The 27,640-nt window shown below is 45.5% G+C and overlaps 1 protein-coding gene across 1 annotated transcript in view; it reads right to left on the bottom strand.

The window, feature by feature from the left end:
- Nucleotides 1-21,277, bottom strand: part of LOC105565983 (RNA polymerase-associated protein LEO1-like) — a 48,736-nt gene extending 27,459 nt beyond the window's left edge. The window contains exon 1 of the mRNA XM_012019619.1: nt 21,188-21,277. The gene's annotated coding sequence lies outside the window, so the exon portion shown is untranslated. The remainder of the gene's footprint in view (nt 1-21,187) is intronic.
- Between the last annotated feature and the right edge of the window lie 6,363 nt (nt 21,278-27,640).

The raw sequence follows: 27,640 nt of genomic DNA, 5'->3' as shown, positions 1-27,640 counted from the left end.
CTGCCCGATAAAATATAAGATTTCAATCTAACTATTGCTAAATCCATTGCCAACTGACCCCAATTTTTATGTTCATATGACTGCAGACTTTTTTAATGCATTGCATGCAAGAACTTTTTTCAGGGAGGAATATGATTCAAAGTGAACGTCTCCGATCACGCATAGTTCATACGCGTAATTATAATTTTCAAAAATTGTACAATTCAAAGAGTCAAGATGCAAAACTAATGTTTCCACTTTATTCTTTGTTTATCTCGGATGCAATTCACTTGCGATAGAGAGATTAGTAATAATAGCCTCACTTGAAAAATCATAGAGATGCGTGGACGGATCATAGATACGTTGTTCTATTAGAATAAACAGTTATCGATTAGAGCATGTAATCGCGGAGGAAGATCTTAGCGAGCGGAGTTTCGGGAGGAGGTGGAGCTTAACTGGCCAGGGTGTGGCCCTCGAAGTACCCCCGAGGGTAGTTAGCACATGTAGGAAACGTGGTAGAGGGGGCTGAAAATGATTTAGGTTTCTCGGATGTTGAGGGAGGGCCGGGGCGAGCGGACAGGGACACGGTGGTGGTGTTCGATGAGGGGGTTGGTTTCAATATGAGCCAGCTGGCGCCTCGCACGCGGATCATCGCTGATACCTATGTTCCATTTCGATGGAAAGCGGGTTTATGTCCTACGTTTTGCTGCCGCCGGGGAAAAAAAACAACGATCTCTCGCACTTGATACCAGATTCGGCCGCAATAACGCGGCGGCCAAGAGGCGGCCCGAGATGAAAAATTGATTCCAGACCGAGAACACAAGGGAAATTGTACACGCTGGCATAATCCAGAAATTCAATTGTCCAACGGCCATTTAATAAGAATACATGTACAAAATGTTTCCAGTCGTGCAAGATAGTTTGATCGAGAGTCAATTTTTTCTCACTAAAAATAGATCAAAAGATCATTCGTTTTTTGCAACGATATCTCGACTGTTTAACGGCTCAAAAGAAACAGTGAGTAAAAAGTGTTTCGGTAGATGCGGCCTGTGCTCCACTTAATCCTGCAAATCCTTCATAGTATTCTTCATCTCCTCCTTCTTTTTTTTCTTTAGTAAAAAGAAGGAGAAGAAGAAGGTGCTTGGGAGCATTTGTATAATCAAATGGACCGCAGCCACAGAACCCCGTCTTTATGTCCTACTAATAAACAATTTAATTATATCTTTGGAAATTGCGTTTGGAAAATAATATGTCAATGCCCAATGTTAACAGCTTCTGTCATTCTTGTCCAACATAAATCTTACGCGTCCTGTATCAATTCTGCAAAAAATACTTTTCATGCCACTGCCACTACGATAAATAACTGCGACTTTTTTTACGTGTCGATTATTACGCGAAGAGATCCAAAATTTAGTCTTTCGGAAAAACGAACGCCGAAAGGACGGCGGTAATTACGTACAAGGATGCATCAAAACTTCCGCCTTTTAACCTCTTTTGTGCATTGACCACCGCGATGTCCTTGCGAAATCATCGGAACCTTGTTCGGAGCTGTCCAAATATTTCTAACAGAAGAACGAGGCAGCGGGTTGAATGGCGCGTGTCGTCCCCAGCGGGACACAGGGTTTCAGTATCGCGAAGGGATCGAGAGGGCACCCGACGCGCCCTTGGAGCGACAATAAAAGGGCGGCCGCTGAACGATGCGCGGCCGAAAAACACGGCTACCGCCTACTCGATCGTTTGTAACACGCCGGCATTGTCATTGTCGTTGTCCTTTGCCGTGGTCGCCTTACACGTCACCGGCGATTGCACAAAGAGCGCCAGCCGAGGCCGACAATGCGCTAGATTTGTCCGAGCGGACATCCCGCGGCCGTCACAATGGCGAACGCGTCAGAGTGATCCACGTGCGTTTGCGCAGCTTTGAGGCCCTCCGAAGACTCTCGGGCATCGTGCCAGTGGTCTTCCGGTCGCGGGCTCTCTCGCGCATATTGTTCGTCGCCGCATGCTCATGATATTTACTTCGAAAAGGTAGATGTACCGAGCACAGGTAATATATCAAAGAGCACCTTCCTGCTCAAAGAATCACGGTATTTATCGATATAATTAACTTCTGACATTCGGCTTTGCCACTACGGAAAAAACGTCTATCGACTTGTTCCTTCTTTTTTTCTTCTTTCAAAATATATTACTCGCGTTACGTTTGCACTTACGATTTTAGTATAGCTCGGTAAAACCGTCGATCGACATAATCCGTCGTCAATTACCGCTCATTGTACTTTTATATTCATCGTATTTTTTATATCCCGCTAACGTCCAGCTTAAGTCTTTACGATCCGTTATCTTTATCCTCCGGCTGCCCAGAAACCACAACCCCACATCCGCTTCTCTCTTTCTCAGCCCTTCTGACTTTTCTGTTTCGTGCGAGAGCAGCGAGGGATCGAAACTCCGCGCTCCGGCTCAAAAGTTGCTGCGCCGGCACAATGAGACAGGCCGCGCGAGTCGGCCAACGAGGCCGGTTTCCAACACCTGGCAGCCCTGGAGCGATTCGCCTTAGAAATCGGAAATACAAATTGTCCGAGGGTGGAGTGAAGGGAACGTGTGTTGTAGGGAAAAAAACCACAAATCACCTCCCCTCCGATCTGTCCGCCTTGCGGACTCTCCCAGAGTCGCCAGAGTCGCGCGAGTGAATTCAAAATGGCGATAACGAGCTCCTTCTTGCTCTCGACAAGCTGTTGTTATGCGGTGAAAGTCAAAAATCCGATGTCCCGCCGCGTCGTCGGGGATCCCACTGTCAGTCAACACGCAATGATGAGCCCCGCGTGAACCTTAAACGCCTACTTACGTTCCGTGCCGCTCCTGAGAATTTCGGATGCATCAAAGCGACTGCGTAGACTTGCTTTTCGAACGTTTTAAATTTTTCTTGCGAAGCAAGGAATTCGCGCGAAAACCCTTGGCAATTTTACAAATCCTTTCACAAATTTAATAACTTCTTCTGATATATTTTTACACCGTGCTCTACATTTTTCCGAGTGGTATCTCCCTCTTTTGGAGAGAGACATTCCCTTATCTAGTGACGGAGTACCGTACTTTAAGTTGGAGTGCTTTCACTTTAAAAATAAGAGTGCAATTCTTCACTTTTTGCCTTAGAGTGAACTAATTCACTCTATTGGAGTAAATATTCACTCGAATAGACCGAAGTGACACCATAGTAAATGTAGCCTGAGCTTGCCATTGAATAAGCTGAAGCTTGTGAAGAGAGAGACAGAGAAGACTTAACGCGACAAAGGAGAATTAAGTACGCCTGTGTAGTACTGCGCAGGCACGATTCTTTTCTTTTACGATGGTGTAAGACAGAGAAAGGAAGTCTTCCTAAAGCTTCTCTCTCTCTCTCTCTCTTCACAAGCTTCAGCTTATTCAATGGGACGCTCAGTCTATATTTACTGTGTCTATGAGCGACGCCACGATTCGAGTGAAGATTTCACTCGAAAAATTTTAGGGAGTATTAATTCTCATCCACGTTTTCTTCGTGAATTGCGCACGTAAACGAGAGTTTTCTGCAAGGCCGGAACTAATAACGCGATGCGATAACGCGAACACGCTTCCTCCGCATCGGCTTATCCCTCCGAGTGCTAGCAACGATTACTCCGTTTCGCTTGATTGACTTAATCATGACGCTCGCACTGACCGTCATATTTCTCGCGCCGCAAACCGCTCGGCAAACGGACGGGGCCGATTATTAGACAGTATGTTAATGGGGCGGACACGCACGTTTACGTGGTAATGTATTAATAGGACGAACCGCGCGCGGCGGGTAATTATTTTCGCGTTACTCCTTGCGTGCCTCGCGCTCGTACATAGTAATTCGATTCCCTTCGTTTTAGCGCGCGATTTCTCGCCGCGCCAAATTGAACGTCGCCTCGTTACTTTGTGAGCGAAGTCGGATTCGCCTCGCGAATAATAATCGTACATCCCTCGCTTTATGCCTCGCATCGCCTGCCATTCAAACCGCTCGCAGGCGAGATCTCGAACCGCTGCATTCTTGGCACGCCAATTAGCACTATGGGCACAGCGGATATTTATTTCAATCTTCGTCAAGTATCGCCACATTCGCGCGGTACACCGTCTCCCCGGAATCGCCGGATTTATCTCCAGCCGCTCTCTTGACGACACCGAAATTCTTGCGGTCGCGCATTTCATAAATTCCGAGCCCGTGCAGTTAACGAGCCAGCGTGAAGTTTATTCTTTTCGAACGTGAAAATAGTGCGATATTAAGTACGAGAAGGCTGAAATTATAATAGCGATAACAGATAAAGTAAAAATATAAAAGGCCAGCGGGGAATAACGTGTTCCTGAAAAAATGCCTCGGGAGAACGACGTTCCCCTCAAGCACACGCACACGGCGTCGAAATAATTTCCCAGGGATCGTTTCGCAATCTTTTCTGAAACTTTCTTTCCGAATTATACTTGCATACTCGTGGAAATGAAGACGAATTATGAATCGGCGAGTCGACGTCGACCCAGATCCGTCAGTACGTAACGCCGGAGAGGTCTCGGACCAGTTCCGGCCGGAGTCGGCCGTAAAACTGATATCACACGGTCGGGAAGGAAATCGAGCCTCTCGCTCCGGCCGGCGCTGCTGCGAGTAGCCGAGGGCACGCACGCGAGAGAGATCCGATTAGCCCCGGGGCCGTGTTATATTCCTGCGGGCGGGGAGGCGCGACCGGGGCGAAACGGACGATCGTACCGGTGGACATAACTTACGCCGAGAAAGGGCGGGTAGCGACAGCATTAGTAGCTAAGTAGGGCCCTACGTTATCCTATATCCCCGCGAGGATTGCGCCTTTGCGTATATACGACGGGGACGCGGACGATCCTCTCCGAGGAGATTTCTATCTGCCGCTAGCACCCGCCGGGCTGGAGAACACCGAGAACCATTCAGATTACGATCTTCTTTCCTAACCAGCGCCTAACCAGCCGAGTCGGGTCTTTAACGTGAAAAGGAGTCACCCCTCGGCGAGATGTTGCGTTTCTTGCTATGTCGTCGTCGTCGTCGTCGTCGCGACGTTCGCGATATCGCCGTGGTGTACAACGTGCATTTACGCGTTTACCGGCGACATCTCGCAGCCGCCGCTATTATGCGCGGATGAACGGATTGTTACCATTTTGCCGGGGTAAGGATGATATCGAGGGTCCTTTTTCGAATACGCGCGCCCCTGCAGGCTGCTTCGCAGCCGCTCGTAAACTGTTTTATTGCATCATTTTAATTCAACCAAGTATCGACACTTAATCCATCGGCAAATTAATTGACGCCTAAAGATTAAGGGGCCCCTCTTTCACTTACTTCAGCCTTATCTTGAATCGATTTTAAGCTGTCTTTATCGCGCAATAAGAATTTAATCTGGGTTTCAAAATTGTCCAAGTACACTCTTGGGAAAATGTACCTTAGAAAACTTCAAAATGCGACTGTAGAGAGCTAAGAAATTTGGACTCTTTAAACTTTTATTTAAGGTACACCTAAAGCTTACTTTAAGTTTTTCCTCTTACGCGAAAGTTAAAATTACTTTAAGTAATAAAGATTTGAAAGATCACTTAAAAAAACTTCAATCTCATTTAAAGTAAATTTTCCCAAGGGGAAATATTTCTCACATTCGAAATGTTCGACAAAGTATTTTTTTCCCCCATTTTCTGGGACATCCTGCATGCAGGAATGTAACAACGAATAGGTAAATGTATGCGCCAGTGATAAATGGTACCGATTCCACGGAACGCCTGCCCGATATAGGGAGAGCTAAATAATTCCCGTCCGGTATCGCCGGCAATCATAACGCCGGAGAACACCGGGAACCATCCAGATTACGATCTGCCTCCTTAACAATCGCGCTCAAGGCGCGACTTTAACGAGAGGAAGAATCGAATCGGGTTGCATCTCTCGCCGTTGCTCCAGCGCGCTCTCGCGCAACGGTAAGCGAGCGCGGAGATGCGGAGATTATTACCATCCCGTGAGAGAGGTGGCCCTTTTGTTCCGCTCGATTCCACGAGTCCGAGTGTGCGTAATCCGAACCGTGCTCTCTCTCTCTCTCTCTCTCTCTCTCTCTCTCTCTCTCGCCGAATCGTATCGAGTTACTCTCTTACGATTACTGATTGACACGTTAGACATCCGCCGCTATTACGACGCAGTTCGCGCTCTCGTCACCTACAAACTAGAGTCCCCCAATCAGAGTCTGGCCAACAGGCAGTCTCGGCAAAATGATGCAGCATTGCGTCGTGCAGAGTGAGAGGGAATATAGAGGAAAGTAATATGGTATTTCCGTTAAATTAATAGGCATCGTCGGTTGATTCCAGATAATGAATTTATTGCAGCGCAATTTGTTTAGTGGAAAATTCGCTGTTGGATTGTGTAATCGTTGCGAAAGAAGATTTGTGATTAAATTTGGGTTTTAAGAACCTGCTATCTCTCATACTAGAAATCTATCTCATATAATAGAGAACTTTTCTCTATTTCCTTCTCTCTCGCCTCTCATCTTGCCGAAACCGCTTGTTGGCCAGACTCCGATTAGAGGGACTCTACTTCGAACTAGCATGCTGAATTAATGTAATTCGCGTTATAGAAAAAAATATTGCACCCAGAAAGAGGTTTGTTTAAAATCAGCCTTTGTTTGAATTTTGGCCTTACTAGACTTTTTTTTAATTTCAAAGAAATAATTTCTTTACCTTAACCAAAATTTTACTTGATTGAGACTGGAATTTCTAAGAGAATTCACATCTATTTCTTCGAGTCTAGAAAATGTTTTAGTACAAGTAAATAAAAACTTAGTAGATTTAAAGAGATATGATTTCAACGTATTTCATTCGTTTAACCTAAATAAATCTCTTTTTCTGGATGCAAGGTGATCGCGCTGTCCAACAATCAATATATAGCGCGATAATTATTGATTCCATTTACGGTAACAAAATTATAAAGCTTGATCCACGACCGATATACTTTTGGACAGTGAGAAATCTCCCTGGCGTGTAATCGATCCTCGCTGCTCGTGCAAGACGCGGGACAATGAGATGATCAATGCCAAATATATCCATCGGTCAACGACGGACGTTACAACCTCATCGGACGCGAGCCTTAAACGCGAATATCGGGACGGCGTGACGGTGCAGGCAGGTATCCGAATACATTAAAGAGAGGAGCCGTCGGGGACATTAGGTGGCCGGGCGTGTAGCCGATACAACGTCCCGCCAATTAATTAGACCCAAAATGGCCACCACGGACGGCGGGCCACCATTTTATCTCGGGTGTACCACCGGGTGGACTCGACGTTAAGCGTCGAACGTAGTCAGTCGTAAAGTAGAGATAAGTCGCCGCCTACCAGAAAGGATCGCCGAAACGGCAGCAGCTGCGCCGCAGATATTATGGCGCCGAAAGGGGGCTGGTGAGGATAAATCCCGGCAGATTAGATCACCGGTCTCAAGTTTCCAGCGTCGGGGAACCGATGGGCTTTAACATTTAAACTTTCGTCCCCGATACCCGCTCCCGATTGCCCGCCGCGTGAATCTCTTTGATTTCTTCGTGCCTCAATTTCCGGCCGACTCGCTAACCGAATCGACGTGTGCGTTTTATTTTTAAAGACAGATGGCACCGCGATATAATTGCGAATTAAATATGTGGCCTCGACACAAGTAACTTTATTATTTCCTCCGTCTATCTTCGGCATAACGCGTCTTCTTTAAGTAATAAATTCATCCTCGTTCGCCAGAGGATTTCAATGAAAAATAGTTTGACTTCCACAAAACGGGAAAAACAATGTAGCTGCCTAAAAACTGCACGTGGTAACTAAATTTCAGTTGTAAAATATGGACAGCTAACATTTAGTTGCGATAGTTGATATTTTGCTACTGTGGCTATTGCATTAGGTGCGACAGCAAACCGTTTGCTGTGCTTTAGAATTTTATAGTCATGGCAGCCAAATATTTTTAGCAACTCACGATTAGCTGTGGTAGCAACAATTTTTGTTTAGTGAAGGCTATTAATTCAAACTACCTACAGCTTAATCGATTAAACAACTGACCGATCCCATTAAAATTGATTCTTGAAAAAAGGAAAGCTCGTGTAAGGCTCGAACGTCTATTGACCTCTGGGCCCTCAACCTTAACTGGCTGACCTAAGCGCGCCCTTAAGAGATTCGCTGCCTTCGCAAGAACACGTCGTCGCGTCGGCTGTCGCGCCGGTGCAAATTTAGAATCGACCGGTCGCGATGCCGACGTTAATCGCCAGGTTGATATCACCGCGCGCCAATGAGAGCCCCGCCGCGAGATGGTATAAATACCGAGGCAACAATTACGCGCGCGTAATTGCGGCCTAACTGCAGCGACAAAATGGCGAGCCGGCGCGGATGCGGCGCGCGGGCTCGCGTAATTTCCAGCCCGCGTCCAGTTCTCGTCAGGCGGATTTATTGGGAGATATAAATTTCACCTTATCGATCGATTCGGCATTAATTAATTATTGCCGCGCGCACGCTGCGGGAATAAAGATCTCGAATTTCACAGAACTAATGTGTAATTGAAATTTCGAGGGGCAGTCGGCGTATTTCAGTTCTTGTTCAAATCTTGCGAGCCGTTAGAAATAATTGGTTTCTCTTCTTAAACGTATCTGAAAGATCGAAGGCGTCCCCCTCGATCGTTTTCTTTTTCTCTTTTCATTTTCTCAATGCGAGTTAATATATAAGTACGTGAGGAGGAACACAGATATGATTCCGATCGCAAAGCCGGAGAAGATTAAATCGACGCGACCCCGCGCGAGAGCACGCACGACAAATTATCTCCGGCCGATCTCGACGGCGCGGCCGCGCGTTAACGCACTCCGCCTCGCTAAAGGGAGGCATTACCGGGGCACTTTATGTACCCGTCTCGACCTGGAGCACGCATTCCTGTAGCCCGACACGGCCCCAGAAACGAGCGGGGAGGGTAGGTTTTATGACGAGCGACGAAAGGCGCGCGGGGAAGCGGCGTTGACCGCCGCCATGCTCGCCATATTCGGCTAACCGTGCTTATCCAATCGCGGAGTAACCCGCGGCGCGAGAGAGGCGCGAATTCTCGGTCCCCGCGCGCCCGTAATTACCGCAAATTACGGGAGGGCGGGGGGGAGGGGAGCGGTTCGTGGGCACGGGATCGATTAAAAGCGGTTTTCGCGTGCATGCACGGCATACGCGCGAGCCTGCGAGCGAGAGCGCGCGATACGGCCGGAATCTCGCGAGCCGGCCCGGGACGCGGAAAAAGCGCACGTCGAATGCCGCATGCCGCGTACGCGGCATGCCCGCGCCGGCGTGGCATTGCGCCGAGCGAACGAGCGCGTACAATCCGCACCGCGCGCATTCCGCGATCACTCGAGTAGCTCGAGCCGAGGCAGCCGTTTCGGCGGTTTAACAGGTCGAGAAAAGAAAACGTTGAATTGTGGTAACAAATTAATCTGAACAATTAATTAAAGTGATAAATATATCAAGCGCGCGCGCAATTGATTCGCCGCGCTAACGAGATTGGGAAATGCGACTGCACGAAGATATAATCACGCCGTCTTATTTCTCCCGTCGATTTTATAAGGCTGCAGTTTAAAAACATTCGAGTAATCGATCAATAATAATGCAACGTAACGCGAGTCGGGTAATAGCGCGTGATTAACACCAATTTTCATCAAGATTTACATAGAGTTCGCTGAGACTGCATATCCTATGTAAATCCTGTTGGTTTTGTCCTTCAACGACTTGTAAGATAATTAGCGCAGAAGCGGAAAATTGCTGCGCGGTATGCCATGCATGCATATCGGAACGCAGCGCGAACAGAAATTATCTCTCTCTCTTTCTCTCTCTCTCTCTCTCTCTCTCTCTCTCTCTCTCTCTCTCTCTCTCTCCCTCTCCCTCTCCCTCCCTGTCTCTCTCTGTCTCTCCCTGTCTCTCCCTGTCTCTCCCTGTCTCTCCGCGTTTCTCCGCGTCTCTCCGCGTTTCTCCGCGTTTCTCCGCGTCTCTCCGCGTCTCTCCGCGTCTCTCCGCGTCTCTCCGCGTCTCTCCGCGTCTCTCCGCGTCTCTCCGCGTCTCTCCGCGTCTCTCCGCGTCTCTCCGCGTCTCTCCGCGTCTCTCCGCGTCTCTCCGCGTCTCTCCGCGTCTCTCCGCGTCTCTCCGCGTCTCTCCGCGTCTCTCCGCGTCTCTCCGCGTCTCTCCGCGTCTCTCCGCGTCTCTCCGCGTCTCTCCGCGTCTCTCCTCGTCTCTCCCTGTTTCTCCACGTCTCTCCCTGTCCCCCCCCCCTCTCTCTCCCTCTTGTCTTGCGCTGATAATTATCGCTAATTTAAAATAAGCTTCTTCGTATTTCTTCGTTTTTGTATGCGCAATTAGAGAGAGCTTCCCTGTCATAAGATAAATGTAATATTATTTATATTTTGTCAATTAAGACACAACTTAGACCATGCGAGCAAGCGCATGTACCTGTATATAAGTTTAAAACTTTTTCCTATTATACGAGTATCGTAGTAAGATAAATGATTTTTCTTATTAATATCGCGCTTCTTTGTTTCTTTTTCGCAAAAAATATATTCATCTAATTAATAATTACAGTCGCGCGTGTTCGTACAGCAGATTAAGCGACGAACGTTTTCGACATCCACGTTAATTCCTATCTGAAGATTGCTCACTGTGTGTTCCTACCGTCCCCATGCGATTCTTTCGGTTTCCTCCCATTACAGCTGCTGCCACTAAAATATGCCAATATCTCACGTATATACATACTGAGTAATGCACGAAGTGACAAACCGCCGGTTGTAAAAACGCCACGTGACGTTTACTGGGATATTATAGGCGATTGGTCAGTAAATACATCATCAAAACGAAAGATATGCACGTACGCGTTAACGTATAAATTCGCCACGCAGTCGTACCCTCTGCGATAACTTTCTCGCGATGACAGTGCCAGTATTTTACGAGGTTGGAAGTCAGTTTTGCGTAATTAAAGCGTTAACATCCGCTCTCGGGCGGATCTTAGTGGATTCCATTGTAAGATCAAGAAAGGAGGAATACGAGCTCGCGCAAAGTGTCCACGGGAGGGAGCGGGAAGGGAAAGCAAAAGAGGTGCGTTGTTTCGGACGGCGGATAATTGCCGCCTTTTAAAATGTTGCGCCAGGATGCATAATTCTTCGCGACGAGTGCGAAAGTACGTACGTCTGGACGGTGAGATTTCGCCTCGCGGTAAGAAAACGACCGGGGCCGGTAATTTCTCCGTTAAAAGGGAAAGGGATAATAATGCAATTATGCGATCATGCGAGCGTACGCCGCGATTTTTATTGGCAGGCAATATTTTAATCCCAAAGTGGATCTAATGACGCCGTAATTCGGCCGGCGTTATTACTCCTTCGGGCCACGGCGAAATGAAGTAGCGCGGATAGCGCAGATTGGAGCAACGATACTGCTCGTCCGCGAAAAGCTGCAGGAGGAGATCGCTCGATATGGAGCGCCGAGAAAAAAAAATATTGCGTACTGCCCCGCGGGACGTAGGTAACTCGTCGCTTATCGAGAGCACGCGGGTATCGAGCGCTTTGCAATCTTAACATGTAAAACAATGTTGTATAGTGTTTTCCGCGAACTTTCTAGCGAATTCGGTCGCTCGCACTAGTGCGCACTGGGTGCACACTAAGGCTTGTTTACAGTCAATTCTTACATTTGAGAATCGCCTTAAATATTTCGTGAAATATTTCATAGCCAGTAAAATGATCTGTACAGCATCCACGCGGATCGTTTTTTTTTTTTGCTAAATACTCTTTGAACGTGTATTTAAGACAAAGTTAAATATAAAAATGGACTATAAACTGGCCGTAGTGTGCACTCGGTGCGCAATCGAATTCGCTATTTGTTAGGTGAGTTAGCTGAGAGAAGATCGGCAACTTTTACTTATTCTGTCCCACGTTTTCAAATGAATACAACGTTGCGTTGATATAAAAATATGTTGTCTATATTATAAATCGTTTCAACATATTCTTAAATAATTATTTTATATCAGTTACTTTTGTATAAGTAACAAATGAGCAAAAATACAAAATTACAACGCATACCTACAGATTAATCTCAAATCGACGCGTTAACTGAGACTATAAAAATTTTAACGCGCGGCAAAATTATGATGACATTGCGACGAAGAGAAAAGGATTAAGTCAAGCCGTCCTCGCGAGTAACAAGCCGTGAGACCTTCGGAGGAGGCGAGTGTCTTGATCGAGGGGAGAAAATGCACCGCGCGCCGAAATGCGCAAGAATCTATCCGACGGTTGGCGTTGCGTGCGAGAAAAGTAAAGTCTCTCATAAGAGAGCCCGCCGCAAGCGAGAAAGCCCTCTCTCGCATACTCATTTCGGTGAGACCTCGAGGGCGTGACGAGACGCGAGGGGAGGAGAAGTGATCCGCGGCGAGGCGAGGTGAGGTCGGGGACCGAAAAAAGAAAAACTGATTGCAGGTACCCACGCGCAACACTCAATTCAGATAATGGAATGACTTGATCGTACCACCACCTTCATCTTCGCGCGCGTACATCGTCCACCACCGAAGCAAGGCCGCTTACCTTGACGGAATAAATTGGCGCGCGGGGTGCGTCACCTCCGCTCCGATTTTAATAATAAAGCGGCGGGAACATCCGGCTCTCGCGAGTCTTCCCTCCCTCTGTTCCGATCTCTCTCTCTCTCTCTCTCTCTCTCTCTCTCTCTCTCTCTCTCTCTCTCTCTCTCTCTCTTCCTTCCTCGACTTAGCGGAGAATTTAATAATCAGCGGATGATTAATTACGCCTGTATCTTCGAGCTCTCGTATTTTAAGAAATATATATATCGTTTAACCGCGCTCCCCCTTCCGTTTCTGTTAGGACGACCTCAAATGATCGCTCCTCGTTTCGCCGATCTATTATAGTTTTCCGCGGAGTACTACTCCCTCGTACAAAAGAGCACAGTGATATAAGATGATGATAATGGCGATTATTCAGGGTTGGGAAGTAACTCGTTACTTGTAACGAAGTTATAGTTGCAGTCGTTGCAGTACTTTTCTTTGGTAACTTCGTTACTTTCTCTTCAAATGTAACTTCACTTGTCAGTCACATGTTTCCGATAACTAGTAATTAATTTAATACGCAGCATAAAATCGTGTGTTCAAATGTTAAAATTTTCTTGCGCTGCCAAGATTTGCGATTCTTATTTCAATGTAAAAATTAACTTAAAACAGATATGTTATTATTTTCGTAACACTTTTATGTGTTACATTTATGTTAAGATAAAACAATAGTCCAGTGCGATCCAAGACGCGCGTTTCATTTATCTCGTACAATCTCCGCGTAATAAATAATATCGCAAACAATCGATAAGGCGCGACATGTTTATCAGCGTTAACGTCGTCGGCGCGGCATACAACAATCTACAATCTCAGAATTATAACGGTCGAATAAAATTATATAGCGCTAATTAGGTACGCGCGCGGAGCGGACAGTTGGCGCCAAATTGCGCGCACCTTTCACGCGGACGAGCGAGCGCGCCCCGTCTCGTTCAATCATTCCGAGATGAATCACCCTGCGCGGACTCTCCTCCGCGAGAAGACAAGACATTCTCCTCTCCCAACAGGCCACTCTCCTTGCCTTCTCGCTGCTCTCGTCTCACGACCGCGCGGCAGAAAACGAACAGCGGAAACAAAACGGCGTCGTCATAACAAACAGGACGGATTACACGCCGGTAAGAACCGAGCCGTTTACCCACCTATAATTTCGAGACGCGGGCGATCGTGCGTGGCAATCGACATCAAGCGGACGTCCGCGCGTTTGCATCCAGAGAAGTCAATGACGCGCGAAGGTTGCCTCTTCATTGATAGGCGTCCGAGTATCAAGCGAGAAGAACTTAACAATTTTAATATTAAATTCAGAACGAAGAAAATGTAAGGAGAAACGCCATAGAGAAGTTATCTCGTTGAGACTAAAGAAGTATGGATTTCTTATAATATAAAATATTAACAATATCTAAAGGCTCGTTGCTTGACGATAAAAATACGTTCTACACCCAGAAAAAAGATTTATTTAGGTTAAACAAATGAGATTGTTTCCTTCAATCTACTAAATTTTTATTCACTTCTACTAAAACGTCTGCTAGATTTGAAGAAACAGGTGAGTTTTCTTAAAAATTTCAGGTTTGACCAAATAAAATTTCGGTTCAGGTAAGGAAATCATTTCTTTGAAATTAAATAAAGGTCTAGTAGGGTCAGAATTCAAAGAGTTTGATTTCAAAGAAACTTTTTTTCAGGGCGTACTTACAATTAATTTCATGTAAGTACAAAAGGAAGAAGGGAAAATGATTTCTCGCAAATCTACACGCGTCGCGCTATGGATAGCTAAAAACAAAGCTCCGAGCTAAGCCGCAATATGGCGGACGAAGCGATATAACCCGACCCAACTACTACATCTTTCTTTTACGTTTCTCGCGCGGCCTGTGCCCTTCACAGCCCTAAGTGCTTTCCTTACCTACCGCCTATCCGTCTCTGCCTTTGCCTATCTTCCCGTTTCTTTGCCTCGCTGGTTCCCCGTGTTCGAGCCCTTTCTCAAAGCGCTTTAACACGCTCAAGAGACGCTCTTGCTCTCAAATTACGCCAGGTGTCTCTCTCTTAATTTATTCCAGCTTTTATTCTTTACATACATCACTCTAGCTCGCTCAACATTCTTCGGATCTTCTCGTTGGCTACCATATCATCCACCTATCGTTATCCAATAAGACTCGTCACTTTCTTTTGCAATAGAAATAAATTATCGGAAACAGAATTTGATTATCAAACGGAAATTTTCTGAATTTACTGATCCCTGCTGCGACATGTACAAAAATACGAGCATTTTGTGTATAATTTGTAAAGAGTTTCTTTAATTAGATGTACTAAATCTCTCATTATATAACATTTTAAGTTATTATAACGTTAGTGAAAAATTAACAAATAAAAAATTGAGATTTCTCTTATCAACTCTGTATTAATTATTCTTCTAGATCGTATGGCAGTTTGTCGATTTCTGTTAAAACCGCTCCCGCTGCTTCCCTAAAGGGAGTACAATCTCCGGTATCTATGAAGATACGTAATTCTCCTACATCTCATCCGTTTTCTTATGCGAATCGAGCTACTCGAAAGCCATCGCGCCGGAGATTAAGACTATTAAGGCTCTCTCTATCCATTTAATTCTGTTATTCCATCCGGCCCGGTCGAGGCTCCACCTTATCTCCCCGAATGCCTCGCTCGCCCTTCACTGCGCGCGGTACCCCCTTCGCCGTATCTCCCCGTCCGTTTATCTCCCGCGAGTCTCGCGCATTCCCTTCTGCCCTCCCTCCGTTTATCTATCCGCTCGCCACGCTTGCCCTTCGTAACCCTAAGTGATTCTCTTTTTCCGACTATCTGTCTCTGTCTCCCGTACTTCCGCGTTTCGCAGCACGGCTATTCCGCCGCGGATCGCACTTGTGTGCCCCATGTTATATCACTATCACGGTACCTCCGTATCTATCAAATTCAATCGTTATGTAATCGATGTACGACGCCCCCGCCGCGCCGTCTCGCGTCCTCTAGCGTTGCGCGGCTTTGCGCGTCACGTCTCGAACTCTCGTCGCATCCATACATCTTTTTATCGCTTTTTAATCGCTAGAAATCATTCCCTCTCCAAGGGCATTCCTTTATTCGTGTTTACGCCGTAATCCCTATCCATCATCACTTGTCTCGTATTCGACTGTGCCTTTCTTCTTCTCTCACTCTTTTCGAGTACGCACCTTCGTCGGATTCTCCCCCACACCCCCTCTCCCTTTCTCCCCCTCCCTCCTTCTTACGCCCGCGGTCTCTTCAAATCTCCCGTTTTCCCTCCTCCTCGCACTGGCCGCGCCTTGTTTTCTAAATCTATCGGGCTCTATCCTATTTAGATCCCTACTCGGAGCCTCTAATACCCGATCGGAGGTCCTCCCTATCTTCTCTCCCCTCGATTCTCCACGAATCTTCGTCTCAGCTCGAACTCATCCTCTTCTCTCCCTTCTTTCCTCACCCTATTTCGGGGCCCTCTTTATCCCGGCCCCTGTCGCTCTCCCTCGTTCTCTCTCCTCTCTCTCTCTCTCCCCTTCCTTCTGTCCCCTTCGCGCCGTCTCGCTCGCGTCCGCGGCCGTCCTCTTACGACTCTCTTCTTCGCACCGCCTTTCCCCGTTACGATCCGACGGAGCCGCGCCGCTGGCGGCACGGAAAAAAGGCGGCCCTAAAAGAACTTCATATTTTTTATGCTCTGACAGCGACTTGGGTGGTCCAAAATGGCCGCCAATGATGTAATATAGTGCTTTCGCCGCGAGAGAGCCTCTCCTTACCCTTCCCTCGTCACTCCGACGCGGCAGCGGTATATAGAGTTAAATCCACCGCCTCTCTCACCCCTAGGGCCCGAACGGGGCCCCTCTGCGGCCGTCTGTCCTCTTCTTCCTCGTACACGGGCTAAACCTCGTACACCTTAAACCACCTACTCCTAACCGCGCGCGTGTTTGTCGGATCCCATTGCCGGGGCTCTCCCGGGGCATGTAATTACTCGAGGCACGATGTCTTTCGGCTCTCTTTTGCCCCTCGGCTCGTATCTCTTACCACTCCCCGTTTGTCCGCGTATGTGGGAAAACTGCGGGGCGGCGACATATAAATTTGTTGCCGTGTATGGCGGTTGACAACGGCGGCGGGGGCCCCACGGGATGATGCGCTCTTGTACGTGTGTAATTTACAAAGCCCAGCGCTACCTGCCCGAATTCGATACCCGGCTGAGGTAGAATAACATGGGTTCCCTCCGAGCGGGCTTCTTTCTTATTGCCATTATGAGCCAACGAAATCCGAAAGCTAATTTAATCTTCCGCACGAACGCGGATTGGAAATGTTCGCGTTGAGGAGGACTCCCTTTCGATTTTCACGCGTGTTATGTAATCGTAAAGTATAATTATTTCATCGGATAAATCGCACTTGAAATTTTTGCGAGGCAGTCATCTGGCGAGCGGCGATTATCACGTGCGTCATGTGTCGTAAACGTTGCGCGGCCGTGCGTAATTAAACGTCTGATTAAACAATTAACGCAACAATTTTCCGGACGTTATCGTCAATCTCGAGATACCCGCGATTTGACAGGCTATTAATGTCGAAAATCCGTCAACCCTTGATATATCATCGCCGGACGATCGGTCATCCACGGGAGCCTGACCTATTACCGTACGCATCATCAATTCTTCATTCGTACACGAGTCCGCCGTGTCGTACACACAACGACTCAATAGAGTCGTTCGCCGCGCCTGGAGACAATGCCGCCATAAACAGCCGGACGAGAGTGCCGAATTTTCCTTCGGGGCTTATCGCTATTATTACGGTCACGAATTGCCCCGGAGCGACAACAGGCTGTAATTGCCGGACGTGCGGCGAGGCCTAATGGTGCCGAGGCGCGAACTCGGTATCGATAACGCGTCGCGGACATGTTAATCTAGGATCTATCGCGTATAGATAAGTAACGTCCCTTCCATAGCCGGTCTGCCCTAACATCACCTAAGCCGCTGCCTTTTTGTCTTTCGTAGATTGATAACCGTCAGCAAATATTGTAAATAGCCGCGGCTGGCTTGAGAATTAACAAGCGATACATTGTTAGTAAAATGAGTGATAAATTAAATGTCAAGTCTCTGAACGAATTGGAGGAGGCTGATTAAGAAGCATTCTGAACTTGCAAAAATTGATTTTACTGTGTGCTGTCATTAATGTAAAATGAAATGTTGGAAAACTACTCCTGTAGATGCAACAAAGCCAGTAAACGTGACGTGTGATAATCAATTCGAGATTGTAAAACGAAGACGTTCTACGAACGATTAATATTGTGTACAATTTTACAAAATTATACGTAATTTTATACAAAAGATCGTACACGATTTCTCGAAAAGGGAAGAAAACTTCGACCATTAATTCACTGGGCTTAAAAATGAAAATCACCTTTCGGCATTTTTTGTACACACGATAGACGTCGAGACAGATCTTTGATCAAAGGTGCCGCGTCCTGCAGGTAAAATATTTTGAAAGGTCAGCAAGATAATTATCCTCAATTTTTGCGGGAAACTGGAAGAACTTAAATATTGTAGCCCGCATTAGACACACTTCCTGCCGCGTGCGGTTTAAAAGACCGTTTCAACGGAAATCACGGGATACATGAAAATCACTTTAAGAATTTATATTGTATTATACAATGCCGGTAATAATAGCTGCATCAACCTTTCTGTGTATAAAGTAATATCGTAAATATAATAAATGAGAAACGTCACCACAGAGATGCATTGCACAGTATTTTTGGAGAATTCTTTTTCGAGTTTACGAGAATATATACAAACAAAATGACAAGCAGCGCAAATCTCTTATTCACAGTTACGAACGAAACTAATCTCTCATTCTGTCCGTTTAACGACACAATCCCTTCATCAATTATGACGTCGAACCGTAGACCAGCGCAAACTTATTCAAAGCGCACGACGTATGGAAACTGACTAGGTAAAGTCGTGATTAGAGAGGTTCGCTATCTAGAATATCTGAGGAGAGAACAATGTCTCGCGACCGCGGCGGAGCGAGTTCCTTCCACAAGATCCGCCATATTGCGGGCGCGAAACTGGCTCGTGGAAAGAGGCATTTTCGAGGATCATTTCCAGGAGAAATGGGACGCACCACGTCAGAATCCAGCGGGCACCGACGACGGTGCACTACTATTTGCGGCAGTTCGCTAATTCCACGCCCATCCTAAGTTTTACGGCCGACCGACCGACCGGACCACCGAGGGCAATCGCTCTGTCGAGGGAGCCTGGTGTTTATCCGCGCCGGGAAATCTCGGGCAAACGCAGAACGGAAACCAATATCCCGCGAGCGCGTTGCGGTTACACGCTCTCGAGGGACCTGCGGGAATTAAGACGGCGAGAAAAAGGCGAGGGACGAGTCTAAGAGGATCCTCAAACGATTCGCGATGGCGCCTCTCCCAAGGTAGACCTGTCTACCCGATCTGTCCTCCGGTGAACGACGAGCTTCTGCTCGAGGTGCCGGATATTGCCGCGAGAATCGTAATTAGAATTGCGTTATTCGACATCCGACAAAGGCCTGCATAATTATTAGCTCCTTGCGTCCTAATGCTTTTGTTGAAAAACACTATTTTACATTACTTTCACTAATGGACTCCTGGTTTTGAAACAAAACCACCTTTCTTAACTCGCAAGGTGCGCAACTGAATAGTTGCGTTATTTTTAAAAACATGGAATACATAAATTAATATTGTTTTAAATTTTCCTCGATTTCGGGTTAATGTTTCAATCTAATACTAGTCTCGTAGCCTTTGAGTTCTATTGTAAGTGTCTTTAATAGTAGAAATTTATCTTATAAATAAATTTTTATAACAGAAAATATTTACCACCAAGAGAGAAATCATTTCATCGTTGTTTAATAATTGCAAACAACAACAATAAAACGATTCACTGTGTTACACGGTCGTCTGTGTAACGTTGCTGAAAAACACTCATAGTTGCGTTCGGAATTTTAGAAATAAGGTATCATTGAAGACTTGCAAGTCTTCGCGTTTACATGTATCTTTAAGCAGTTATAGAATGTAAAATTATTTACAATTTACAGTAGCGAATAAACGAGAGATTCCTTTTGTTACACGCGCCCTTGCTGTCAGTGCAATGGAGTAACGCACAATAACGAGCATAAAGGCCAAATCAAGCTAGCAATTGCTGACTCGGGTTGGATTGGGATTGGCGGTTGGCGATTGTCTTCTAGCCAATGGGAGCAAAGCAGCCAGCGATTTAATCGACTCTCACTGGCTAGAGGGCAGTCGTCAATCGCCAATCCCAATCCAATACGAGTTAGCAATTGCTGGTCTGACTCGGCCTTTACGCGATTGCGTGTGCATCGCGCGCGTTGCACAATTGGCAAGCACCCCCGCTGGAACGCCGTAGTGCATAAAAATGTAATAACGGAATGGTATAGTTTATTGCCTGCGTCAAGATCGTATCGCGTTATTGTTCGTAGTTCTTTGTAGAACGGCAGCCGAGCAAGGAGCAGAATAATGAGGTGCCGCGGCGCGGCTGTTCAAACATGGCCGATGACGGTCCCTACGGGCGAATCATTCCCCGCACGGCCGCGTTTCCACCGTTGTTCCTCTCGCGCAATTTTCTCCACGATATCGCGATTTGACATGCGCTCGCGCACGAAGAGGAGCCTCCCCGAGTGAAACCCACCCCGGGACGGTCCCGCAAGGTGCATCCTTCTTTTGTGCGCCGCAAGAAAAAAAAATTACGGCCGACCGAAATTACGAGCGAGCGCCGACGCGGCTTACCGCTCCAATTACTTACGCCATTAAATTGATATCGCGAGCGCGCCAACGGGGGACTATAATGGTCGTCGTCACCCCGATCCATTCGGCGATAAGCCGGAATTCCGTCGTCAGAAACGCGTCGCTCTTTCCGAGGAGTCGCACTCGCTCTCGCGGTGTAATTTTCTCGTCCGACGATTAAACCTGCCGTCCTATCTCGTCAAATCTGCCCGCCGTCGTTTCCGACGGATATTCATCTGCAGCGTCGCGAAACGGAAGAAAAAAAAAGAAACGAGGACCCGGCGACGACGTAGCGGACAATGATATTATTATGCTCGACTTGCTCATAATGCATCGCGATCGCTCGTCTCCTCCTCGACTCTACACGCGCGGGCAAATTTCGACGCGTGTAAACCGGTGGTGTACGGTTAACGAGGTTTTTACTGACGGCGTATCGCCGTCGTCGTTTCGATCCTCCCCGTGATTCGATCTGCGATCAGGCATAGAAAAAATATCGTTTCGAAAAAAAAAACGAGGCCGCAGGCCTATCAATTTAATTTTGTCTCTCTCCAATCTCGAAAGTCACGTAATCGGTCTCACGACGAGCAATCGCGACGCGGATAATCGACTGCGCAGCAGTTACTCTATATTTTTGTAGCTCGTTCTCGTACAGGATGTCTCAAACGATTCCCACTCGGGTGCGGAACTTTTGACGAAGCCACGAATGATCATCTTCATTTCGTGGCGTTCTAATTTCTGGCATTAAATACCGCGAACCAAGTAGTAAAACAACACTTTTCAAAGATCACATTTGAGACGAAAGAAAGACTACAGTTCGGTTACCCTCGGTTTGCATCGCCCTGTACATACCGCAGTAATATATCAGCTGCCTCCGTCGATCCTTCGCGATTGTATCCTGCGCAGACGAAGGCGCAAGCAAGTGGTTTTAATCGTGTACACAATTTATTGCGCGTTTTTCTTTTCCTTTTCCACTCGTTTTTTTTTGTAATGAACAAGAGATCTGGATCGATACCTTCCGATCTTCCACGAGCCACCGTCTTCATTACCATAATGTACGAAGATAACAGCGAACAGTTAATAGTGAAAAATTGAATCGATTTCCCTAATAACAAGGTGCTAAATGACGACCGACTGGCACGGCGCGGCGATTATTATTGTACTGTCAATCGGTAGCGCATATTCGATTATTTTAGGATTCAAACTACCCGACGCGCCTCGACGCCGCGACGTTGCTCAGTTTTCTTATATCTACACTGATGAAAAAATATCTTAATCTAAAAAAAATATTACTTAACTCAAGAAAATTATTCATTAGGTGGCTCCTAATAGCTTATTAACTCAAATTGGAAAATAAACAGATTAAAGCATGCATTGCTTTAATTTAAGTATTTATTAAATTTGAAAGAATAGATAATTTTTAATTTAAAAAATGTTTTTTTAATTCTATAAAATGTTTACTAGGATGTAATTTTTACAGCGAAGAAAATTGGATTTCTTATTTAAGCAAAACAATTATTTCATTTAATAAATAGTATTCTATATCTCATGGATTTATTTGAATGTAGAAGATGTAATAATTTAAATTAATTTACTTTATATAATACATAAATTTACTTGAAATTGATATTTTTATTTAAATAGAATAAATATTTACTTCAGTAGAAAACATTATTTTAAGGAAATCTATTTACTTACAATTAGTTTAAAAAATTTTTTTGTTAGTGTAGGACATTCGGTATTTGTGAAAATGTGAAAATCAAACACTAACATATATTGAACTTAATTCATCCACACATAAAATAGAATTAATGCACTAAGCTTAAACGATCGGAAAAAATTCAAGGGGAAATCGGGAGGAGGGTTGTGGTGTCCGCGTTTCATGGAAACCTATTTTCCCCGCAGAGTTCTGCCAGAGTAAAAGGCGAGCAGATACAGCACTAACTCTACGTCGCGTAAGACAAAACTTATCACTTAGAAATAATAAAATTAAGTGAATTTTGGAAACATTGTAAACGTTTCGCTCGCATTTGAGAAGAGTAGTTGAAGTAACCTGTTCGCAAAGAAATTCTTTGTATCCAGGTTCAATTGTGTCCGCGATCATGACCTACGTGGCATATACCTAAGCATTAAGCTCGCTTTTACCGCATCAAAAGTATCAATTTCGAACAAACGAGTACAGTAGTCGAGCGAAGAAACGCGCGCGAGAGAAAATAAACGAAAGTGTGCGCCGCGGACTCGGAATTCAGAGCCGGAATTCAGATAGCAAAATTTTAACGACCCGAAATGCTCATTACGCGTCCCGCGCGCGCGCGCCCCCGCGCGTTTATCACTATTTCGAATCGTAATCGCCGGTTATCACGCCAACACGCGCGCAAGCAATTTTTCTCGCACGCGCGAAACCGTGCGATGCAATTTGCGATTAACGCAACATTCTTCGCGACGCGGCCGCCGCGCGAATTCACGACCGATCGTCTTCATCACCGTAACACGCGCCCGAGATAAGCGAGAAGCATTATATCTTCTTCACATCGGCGAGCCTGCACTTTCGGTATAATTTTGTCATTAAACCCCCCCTTCCCGCCTCGCTCTTGCACAACCCCTTCCTTCACTCGCTGCAAAGTCGAGGGTAGGGAAGCGGTATCGCATATCCCTACGTATGTAGGGACGAAATCTTAACAAGATTCGCATGACTAAACGAAGAGACGTTAAAGGAAATCTCTCTTTTTCTTATTTTACACGATGATGCGATGTAATAAAGTAGAAAAGGTATTGTCATTATTATGTTTTTAACTTGTTATAATAGACATAATTGTTTAATTACGTCCATCATGTCCGTATTGTATATGCATTCCAGCGAATTGTACGCAAATTGTACAGGGCAGAAATTTTTCCATCATTTTCAACGAAGTCAGCTCGATGCTCATAAATTTCTACCGTCACGGTCGTTCTCAGAATATTGTCGATTCGATTCTTGAAAAACTGGCAAGTACATTTCGCGAAAGCGAGATTATTCCTTAACGATTTCAGAGCTGAAGCTTAAGTCTCATTAAGTCTCCGTATAGATCCACCCCTGACGAGGTAGAGACGAAAGACGAGAAGCCGGGCCGGGCGGCAGGAGAGCAACGAGGACCGCGGATCCGGCGATGATAATGATTCCGACGATGATAGACGGCTCGTTATTACTATACGCGTTCACGCGAAGCAGGGAGGGAGGCAGGCGGCCGGCGTGTTCGTGTTTTAGAGCTGGGAGCGATTGGTCGACGCCATTACTCACACCGTTTGCGCCTGCCACATGGTCCGATAGGTCTCTTCTCATCCTTACCTTCTTCTTTTCTTCCCATCCCCCTTCTTCTCTCCATCGCTACACTCACGCTTCTGTCCACTTCTCCGTTCAACCCTTTCGCCCTCTCTTTTTCTCTCTCCCTCCCCTCCCCCTTCGCCCCTCGCGTTTGCCTCCTCTTTGCCTCCCCAGTCACCTTGCTCACTTCGACTTTTGCTCCTTCTCGCACGGGCCTTCCCGTTCGTTTCCTCCGTCCTCTTCTCCCGTCCTGCGCCCCCCCTTTTTCCCCTCCGGGTCTGACTTTCAAGCGTGAGATCTGACGGCTGTATCGTACCTCCTTAGGGCGCGTATTTTATTTGGCGCGCCCTTCAATTACCTCGTACGCAATTCGAATGAAGAAGAACAATTGCTATATTAGATGCTCGCCGGGTGGGTGTGTTAATACATTTTATACTCGTGACGCGCGATCGCAGCCGCTTGATTCAGCGATTTATTATTTTCTTCGAGGCATACGCGGGGAATACGCACATGCGGCCCGCCGCGCCGATGGGCGCGTGCGTCGTTCCTCCACTCGTGAGAAGTCGCTTTGCCAAAGTCAAAATTTGTCTATTCACATGTCTGTCCGCGGGTACAAAATAAATTGCACAAAACACCATAAACGGGGAGCACGCGAGCAAGAAATAAATTGCGACGCGTACGAATCTGTTATCGACGTAAATTCCGATCTCGCGTAATTTCCTTCCGATTACACTCGCGCGAGAATATCACCATCCGAAAATTACGTAATCGCGAAATTTTCTTCCCTCGGCGGAGAAATTCATCATTAATTGATTGCGTGATCCCAGTTCAAAGAGAGCTAAGGTCGGACGCGTCGATCGGCATATTTCGCCTCGATATCGTGCGCGCGATAGGCATCGATCGCGAGCGTCTTTCTTCGCCTCGTCGTCGCCGACATTCGTGAGGCATGATACGACATGACAGTCGGTTTGTGCACGACATTATGAAGATGTCCCCGGCGTACGATGAAACAACGACGGCGACGACGACGAGGACAACGAGGACGAAGAGGACGACGATGGCGGCGGCGTGGCTTTTACAAATATTTCTACCCTCGTCCGTGTATGCACGGTGCGTGTGTACGCGCGCACATCGACGTTACACGCATTATCTGATGGCATACGACATACGTCTTCGCTGTCAACCGATCGTTAAGGAAGCAATCAGAGTCGCTCGGATATGTCGGGTTGGCCCTCTCTCCTCGTCTTTCTTCCCCTATCAATCTTCTTTTTCGCGTTATCTCCCTTGCACCGTTTGCGTACGAATGCGCTAAGATAATCGATACCTATCCTCAATGCCTCGACGCCAACAGCATCATTTAATATGCGACGTTTCTTAATTGGTATTTTACAAGAAAACAATGTCTTGTTAATCTAATGAATTATTAATAAATTAACTTGTCGATCCCTATTGTACTGTCTTTTCATTTCCTCTCACCCTCTTCCCAGTCATTTCCAAATCGAGTCCCTCTAATCAGAATCTAGCCAACAGACCGTTTCCGGAAAAACGATGCGAGAGAGGAAGAAATATATTTCCTAGGTTTCTAACATAAGAGAGCAGATTTTCAACACCCAAATCAATCGCAAATCTTTTCTTGCAACGATTACATAATCTAACAATGAATTTTCCACTAAACAGATTTTACCCCAACGGCAATAAATCCATGGCTATTAATTTAACAGAAACTCCGCTATCCCGTATTAGGATCCTATCTCGTAATAGAGGACTTTCCTCTACATATCGATAGTGGTATACGATAGTTATACTTAATTTTATATACATATAAGAAATATATATTATACACGTGTGTCTGTGTATGTGTGTGTATTTCTTACATGTACATAAATTACTTATATATAACCACTATCGATGTCAGATATCAGGATGTAAGTTGCAAGACGAACAAAAGGGGAAATTCAGAAAAAGGTCGGCGACCAACTGCGAATCTCGCGGATCGGCATAACTTTCAGTTACATTCAATATGTCTCAATGATTCTGGGATTTGAGAATTTCAATGATTTTCCGATACGATACCCGACGCGGTTCCCCCCCCCCCTTGCGCGTACGTACGCTGGGCTCAAACGTGCGCTTATACATTCCCCAGGTGGATCCCTCAAGAACAGCCGCGCTCTCCTTTATTACGTGACAATATTGCGAACGCTTCTTGCGGGCAATAATGCGCCTTAAGATCCGTGCCAGATGTCACCGGCGCGGACAGCGGGTCATATACGAGACCGAAATCTCAAATATTAGCGCGAAATCGTAGATGGGAGAGCGCACACATCCTACGTGGGCAATATCGCGCCGCTCATCGTCCGCACATCGTTCTCTTCGCGCTCCTCGCTCTTTCATCTCCTGGATATTCGGCGACGACACGTGCGCCAAACGGCTTATAAAACTCCTCGCGTCACATCGCGGCGAGGGATCGCTCCAGCCGTGTTTTTTCAGTTTTATTCACAATCGCTTCGGAGTACCACAGTTAGGCCTGGTTGCACCAACGTCGCTTAGATTTAACTTTAGCTTATTTCACTCTTTGTCTCTTTCTAAGGGAAACAGTTGGAAAGCGACAAAGAGTGAATTAAGCTACAGTTAAAATTACGTGACGTTGGTGCAACCGGGCCTTAGTGCGATATATTTGCAGGATACAGTCTATTCGATATCTGTGTAAACTCTAAACTTCAATAGGTACTTGTAAAATAACCGAGAACGCGTCGACTAACTTGAAACAATTATAGCTGGAAAAAGCTTCGTTCTCTTAAACGAAACTCCACGTAGATACAATCTTTTGTTTTAGAAATTTGAAAAAGATACCAGAACTTATTACAAATACTTCTTAAGTGAATTTTGACATAAAAAAATATCTTGCTCCGAATTACTATAAAATATCGACATAAACTAAAATTATTAAATAATATAAAGTGGACGCTCGTTGATTGTATAAAATTATTTGTAAAATTTGTGTAATTTGTATAATTTGTATAAAACGTATAATATAATTTGGACGCTCGTTGATTGTATAAAATTATTAAGATAAAAATTCAAAGAATACGGTGTCAATTTAAGATATAATATATTCATTCTACTAAATATATTTATTATAACGCTTATAAATACAATAATTTTTAATAATTTACTATACGTGAAAAATTTCGATAGTAATCTGCTAAAATTACTTGCACTGCCATCTCGTGTCAGTTTTGTATACCAATTTCTACAAGTGTAAGAAAATTTGTTTTGTATACCAAGTGTAAAATAATCTTCATAAATTTCTTAAATTCGTTGACTATCGTGCTGACCATTAATCTTACAATTAAAATTTTTGATAGAATTCGTTTTTATTCGACATTTGTTTCTTTGAGTATTTATCAGTTATCGATACTCATACAGGGTGAATCTTTTTACCTGCGCCAGCCTTTTACCATGAGAAATGGATTACCGACTGCAATTGTAGCCAACTCATCTAGGAAAAAATGGAAAAATCTCGCGATATGCATCTTAATAATGTAATATCTATTACAATTAGATATTACATGATTTAGACATATATTACGAGATTTTTCCAATTTTTCCCGAGTCGGTTACAGTTTCGGTCGGTAATCCATCTCTCAAGGTAAAAGACTGGGACGGGAAATAAGATTCACCCTGTATACTGCTCTATTATCTACTATCAGTGTCATATTTCTTTTTTTTTCTTTTTAAGTTTACCCTTTTATGGGAACGCCTTTCAACCGTTACGTTATATCAGCGTATTATTTCTAAAAATTCTTGAAATTCATTGTGTTTAATTGCAAACACTGAATCCAATACTAGGCACTTCAGGTATGCTGAATCTTTGTAAATTTTCCCTGACGGAAAATATGCGGGACGAGGGTCGGGAACGAACCGAGGACCCTGCTATTACTAATCACTCGTGTTAGCGCAGAGCTACACGTTATCCCAGTGTCATATTTCTAACACAAAATTAA

Source organism: Vollenhovia emeryi, unplaced genomic scaffold (assembly GCF_000949405.1).
Source record: "Vollenhovia emeryi isolate VEMERY1.0 unplaced genomic scaffold, V.emery_V1.0 DF939148.1, whole genome shotgun sequence".
NCBI lineage: Eukaryota > Metazoa > Arthropoda > Insecta > Hymenoptera > Formicidae > Vollenhovia > Vollenhovia emeryi.
The sequence above is the reverse complement of the archived record's forward strand: the minus strand, read 5'-3'. Positions and strand labels throughout refer to the sequence as shown.